The sequence below is a fragment of the Bufo bufo genome, chromosome 1 (genome assembly GCF_905171765.1).
Source record: "Bufo bufo chromosome 1, aBufBuf1.1, whole genome shotgun sequence".
NCBI lineage: Eukaryota > Metazoa > Chordata > Amphibia > Anura > Bufonidae > Bufo > Bufo bufo.
The window spans coordinates 394,578,722-394,585,685 of NC_053389.1; positions in this window are offsets into that span (position 1 = coordinate 394,578,722).

Below are 6,964 nucleotides of genomic sequence, written 5' to 3' on the forward strand. Positions count from 1 at the left end.
AGAGAGTCAGACAAAAAGGTTTTTTAAGAAATGGAAAGTCTTTATTATCAGATATTTTGATGACAAAGAGAAAGAACAATTGGTTGATCCCTTTAGATTTACCAAATGGTACCTATTGGAAGACCTCAAGGGAACCTTAGGGAAATTAAAGAGAGGTAGCTCCTAGAACGTAGGTAAAAATGAATAGGATATCCTGGAAAGGGAAACTGTCTAGTTACATAGCATTTTCCATATATTAAGGCAACAGAATCATAGGGAAATTGATGTTCTTATTTGAATTTATGTCGCTTCCTGAGAAGCTTGATTGTTATCTAACATATTTAATGATATGTATGTTACTATTGTTTGTATATGATAAACTTGTAAACTCCAATAAAATATCTTTGAAAAAAATATATATTTTTGGGTTCTTGGTATGCAGCTGCTATACAAGCCAAGCTTTGCAATATTGCTCACTCCATGAATATTGTCGGATCCAGGAATAATTGACTTTTGGCTGATTTGGGGGAATACTCCATTTAATCGACCACTATACTTTATAGTACAAGTCCTTGAACTGCAGCTTTTGTTGGTAAGATATCCATACCACTGATGTGCTTTGCATATTCAATGCTTGCAAAAGTCAAATCCATTGGATTTTCTATGCTGTGTTGTTTCCCTACTTTTGCTGTGAGAGGACAGGACAAGTGTAGTAAATTTAAGATTGCGGCATCCATATCTACAACGGATAATGAAAACAACGGTAACTAATTTTAGGCCGTTCATAATAGGAAATTTGCCAATCTCTTTTCTAATCATATGAAAAAAACTACAATGTAAACTTCCTATGAAAGTTTTTTTTTTTTCTTCATGTCACGATTGTGATTTTTAGGCCTTGTTCACATCAGTGATTTGTGAGCTAAAACCAGGTGTTGGTCAAAACCACAGAACAGGTGCAGATCTTTCCCTTGGACCTCATGCACACAGCCATTGTTGGCCATTGTTCACCTGAATGGAGCCACAATCCAGAAGGTGCAGAGCAGAACGGAGGCACGCAATGCCATGGAAACACTAAGGCCTCTTTCACACGGGCGTTGCGGGAAAATGTGCGGGTGCGTTACGGGAACACCGGCGATTTTTCCGCGCGAGTGCAAAACATTGTAATGCGTTTTGCTCTCGCGTGAGAAAAATCGTGCATGTTTGGTACCCAAACCCGAACTTCTTCACAGAAGTTCGGGCTTGGGTTAGGTGTTCTGTAGATTGAATTATTTCTCCTTATAACATAGTTATAAGGGAAAATAATAGCATTCTGAATACAGAATGCATAGTAAAATAGCGCTGGAGGGGTTAAAAAAAATAATAATAATAATTTAAAGAGGACCTTTCACCAGAGGAAAGCCCGGGGATAACAGTAAGTGCAGCGGGATCCCTGGGCGCCGCTCTACACTCCTGTATAGTTCGTTTAGAGGCTTTCCTCTGGTGAAAGGTCCTCTTTAACTCACCTTAGTCCACTTGATCGCGATGCCCGGCATCTCCTTCTGTCTCCTTTACTGAACAGGACCTGTGGTGAGCATTCATTACAGGTCAAGGACCTGTGGTGACGTCACTCCGGTTATAGCATGACCCATCACCATGGTAAAAGATCATGTGATGGATCATGTGATGACCGGAGTGACGTCACCACAGGTCCTTGACCTGTAATGAATGCTCACCACAGGTCCTGTTCAGTAAAGGAGACAGAAGGATATGCCGGGCATCACGATCAAGTGGACTAAGGTGAGTTAAATTATTATTTTTTTAACCCCTCCAGCGCTATTTTACTATGCATTCTGTATTCAGAATGTTATTATTTTCCCTTATAACTATGTTATAAGGGAAAATAATAATGATCGGGTCTCCATCCCGATTGTCTCCTAGCAACCGTGCGTGAAAATCGCACCGCATCCACACTTGCTTGCGGATGCTTGCGATTTTCACGCAACCCCATTCACTTCTATGGGGCCTGCATTGCGTGAAAAATGCAGAATATAGAGCATGCTGCGATTTTCACGCAACGCACAAGTGATGCATGAAAATCACCGCTCATGTAAACAGCCCCATAGAAATGAATGGGTCGGTATTCAGTGCGGGTGCAATGTGTTCAACTCACGCATCGCATCCACGCGGAATACTCGCCCGTGTGAAAGGGGCCTAAGGAGTGCTTCTGTGGGTTTTCTGTCAGTGCCTGTCACTACCAGAGCTTTGGGACGTTCTCACAGCTCTGTTTCTCCACCCCTGTGATGATGTCACTACTAGAGCTGGGAGGAGTTCTCACTGCTCTGTTTACTTTTGGTTTCCTTCCTCCCAGCTGTTCCTCATGCGTTTGATTTCCCTCTCTTTATATCACCCCTCCTCCTATTGTAGGGCGTGGATTATAGTTCTCATTTCAGTTGTAGCACTTGCTTTAGTATCTTCACTTGTAGCTATCAGTTCACTGGACCTGTGTTCTGCTGCAGCAAGCACTCCGGATATTGCCAGCTGTCCTTGGATCCGTCTTCTCTGCGGCTGCAACACCTTCAGCTAAGTGTACAGACATTGTTGTGTACCAGATTATTTTCTGACTGGATCTGAGGTGGCCACGGTTCCCTCCATATGCTGAGTAGGGCACCGGTGGCCGTGCCCCTTCCACTATTGTAGGGGTTACAGTGGTCATCAGTCTTAGGTACGTGGGCATGCCTCGTTCCGCCATTTGGATCCGGGCATGTGCTTAGCAGCATAGGGAGAGCTTTGAGGGTCTGACAGGGGTCACCCTTTATCCTCCCTAGTTTGGGTCCGGTCAGTAGCTCTTTTACTGTGTATACTATTGTTGCTCACATACAGCCGTGACAGTGCCTCCACATCGCAAACGGAAGCCAGATGATTGGTGCCTGTAGAACAAGCACAGGCCAACAATGGCTATGTGCATGAGGCCTTATACCTTATCTCTGAATAGGCTTTACTTCTGGTTTTGGCTGACAAATCACTGATGGAAATCACTGACCAAACACTGAAATGTGAACGAGGCCTTAGGCTATATGCACACATTACTGAAAATACAGTGTTAAAGGTCTGATCAGTTTTTTTTTTTTGAAGTGCCTTTTGCGCTGTAGCATAAGAAGAATTTTGATATCTCTGACTTTTAGTCTAACCAGACTGTCTATTACTCTGTAATTCCTCTAGCGCCGTTCTATAGAAGCAGTAGGTTTAAAGAGCATACCAAATGCTTGAAATAACTTCTTTATTAACTTCAACTTTTCTTCATATATAACACTGCCGCCTCCGCAGCAGATAGTCCATGTACAAAACACGTGTTGAAAAGATATCACAAAATGGCGGTATGCATAAGATGATGGTTCAACTGTTCAATCTTGTCATTCAACATAAAATGGTGGATATATTTCTCTCTTGAGTATCTGTAATCTCACTTTTAAGCACTTTATGATCTCTCTGAGAGGTATATCTGAGGTCTAACTAATAGTTCACTTGCAGTATGCAGTTTGCAGTGACTATTTGCAGATTGGTTGAGTATGATCTGGTATGGTTGTATGCAATTTTGATTGCAATATGGAATCTGAATGCTTGCAATTTGTAGCTTGCAATTTGTATTTGCAATTGTATGGTTGCAATTGGTTTTGTAGTTGGTGGAACTATTTTGGCCTCTTGTTCCCATAAAACTCATCTCTCAGTGGAGTGAATGTCTCTTCAGCTCCTGTCTCTTGTGAATAATTATTCTAGCAGCAGGAGCTGGGGGAATTCCCAGACAGGCTGTGTGTGAGGCTGGCTGTGATTGGTGAAAACTCTTGCTGTGTGAGAAGCTGGCTGTGATTGGTTTATACCTCTGCCCAGCAACAACAGATTAACACTATGCATTTTGTTATTTCTGCTGTGTCACTGAGCTTACCTTACATTACTAAATGAATCTTAAAAGCATATTATCGTTTTCTGCCTCTGTGAACACAAAATATAACAGTTATATGACATCCAAAACATGATGTAACAGTAAATAACTCTGCTTTTGTCTCTAACACATAAACATAGGAACTGTATTAAGGTTATTAGCAGGTCTAGCTGTATACACATATAAGCTATACTAGAAACCTAGCTGACCTAGCTGACCAGCTACAATATCAAGGCAATTACTGTGGATTTCACCCCCTCCACTGGTGGATATCTACAGTATTAACTGACAAGCTTTAGATACCAAATCCGGACTGCAAGTAAACTTGCAGATTTCTTATGCAGCTTATGGATAAGATTTCTTAAAATGTCATCCAGTTTCCTGATACTGTGCAACGCTGTGGAGTGGCACACAGCCCTTTTTGTCCGGCCAAAGCTGGCCCATTATATTCAATTGGGTCCGGCGGTGTACTGCCATGTCCAGCTATCCCAGATATTGTGAACTCCGAGAGGCTGTTCTTTTGCCGGATCAGTTATATGCAGATGTCAATCACGGCTAAGCCACAGTTTAAGGCTGTGGAGAAGCAGTGTGATGAATTAGTGACAAACTCCAAAAACATGTCTGTCACCCTATGACCTATAGTAAATATTTCATTTCTCATTAGGGCTCATGTATATAGTCATAATAGTATTCTATGGGCCAATGCTGTACTACTACTATAGAACTTGGACTGTCTTTGAGCTAAAGCAATTATGAATTACATTAGAAATGGGTATTCCAATCTCGATATGGGTCCCCTCCTCTTATATGCGGCAATAAAACTATGCAAACCGCTAAGTGGTCTGTGCTACGCTGTTTCCTATGCCCCTTTCACACTAGCGTGACGGATTAGGTCCGGATGCATTCAGGGTGCGTTCAGTGAAACTCGCACCATTTTGCAAGCAAGTTCAGTCAGTTTTGTCTGCAATTGCGTTCAGTTGTTCAGTTTTTTCCGCGAGAGTGCAATGCGTTTTGATGCGTTTTTCACGCGAGTGATAAAAAACTGAAGGTTTACAAACAACATCTCTTAGGCCTCGTTCACACTTCAGTGTTTGGTCAGTGATTTCCATCAGTGATTTGTGAGCCAAAACCAGGTGCTGCTCTAAACACAGAACAGGAGCAGATCTTTCCCTTCTACCTCATGTCTGTGGAGGCTCCACTTCTGGTTTTGGCTCACAAATCACTGATGGAAATCACTGACCAAACACTAAAGTGTGAACAAGGCCTTAGGCGGGTGCGTTACGGGAACACCCACGATTTTTGTAATGCGTCTTGCACTCGCGTGAGAAAAATCGCGCATGTTTGGTACCCAAACCCGAACTTCTTCACAGAAGTTCGGGCTTGGGATCGGTGTTCTGTAGATTGTATTATTTTCCCTTATAACATGGTTATAAGGGAAAATAATAGCATTCTGAATACAGAATGCATAGTAAAATAGCGCTGGAGGGGTTAAAAAAATATATTCTTTATTTAACTCACCTTAGTCCACTTGATCGCGAAGCCCAGCTTCTCGTCTGTCTCCTTTGTTGAACAGGACCTGTGGTGAGCATTAATTACAGGAAAAGGAGCTGTGGTGAGGTCACTCCGGTCATCACATGATCCATCACATGATCCATCACCATGGTAAAAGATCATGTGATGAATCATGTGATGACCAGAGTGACGTCATCACAGGTCCTGTTCCTGTAATTAATGCTCATCACAGGTCCTGTTCAACAAAGGAGACAGACGAGAAGCCGGGCTTCGCGATCAAGTGGACTAAGGTGAGTTAAATTTTTTTTTTTTTTTTTTAACCCCTCCAGCGCTATTTTACTATGCATTCTGTATTCAGAATGCTATTATTTTCCCTTATAACCATAAGCGGATGCTTGCGATTTTCACGCAATCCCATTCACTTGTATGGGGCCTGCGTTGCGTGAAAAACGCAGAATATAGAGCATGCTGCGATTTTCACGCAACGCATAAGTGATGCGTGAAAATCACCGCTCATGTGAACAGCCCCATAGAAATGAATGGGTCGGTATTCAGTGCGGGTGCAATGCGTTCACCTCACGCATCGCATCCGCGCGGAATACTCGCCCGTGTGAAAGGGGCCTTAGGCTGGGTTCACATGAGCGTGTCCGGATTCGTCCCGGTGTATTGTGGCAAACCCGCGCGAGTAGGAACGCAATTGCAGTCAGTTTTGACTGAGATTGCGTTCCGATGTTCAGTTTTTATCGGGTGGGTGCAATGTGTTTTGCACGCGCGTGATAAAAAACCGACTGTGGTACCCAGACCCGAACTTCTTCACAGAAGTTCAGGTTTGGGTTAGGTGTTGTGTACCATGTGATTGGAGCATGTGATCTGACGTCACCACAGGTCCTTTAGCCCACAGCTCATCGTTAAAGAAGTAAAGAAGAGACCGGTAACTACGCGATCAAGAGGAGAAGGTGAGTTAATTATTTTATTATTTTTAACCCTCAATTGATAACCTACTAAGCATTCTGTTTTCAGAATGCTATTATTTTCCCTTATAACCATGTTATAAGGGAAAATAATACAGTGAATAGACTGTCACCTAGCAACCATGCGTGAAAATCGCACCGCATCCGCACTTGCTTGCGGATGCTTGCAATTTTCACGCAACCCCATTCACTTCTATGGGGCCTGCGTTGCGTGAGTTGAACGCATTGCACCCGCACTGAATCCCGACCCATTATTTTCTATGGGGCTGTTCACATGAGCGGTGATTTTCACGCATCACTTGTGCGTTGCGTGAAAATCGCAGCATGCTCTATATTCTGCGTTTTTCACGCAACGCATAAGTGATGCGTGAAAATCACCGCTCATGTGAACAGGCCCATAGAAATGAATGGGTCGGTATTCAGTGCGGGTGCAATGCGTTCAACTCACGCATCGCATCCGCGCGGAATACTCGCCCGTGTGAAAAGGGCCTTAGGCTCCATTCACACGTCCGCAAAATGGGTCCGCATCCGTTCCGCAATTTTGCGGAACGGGTGCGGACCCATTCATTCTCTATGGGGACGGAAT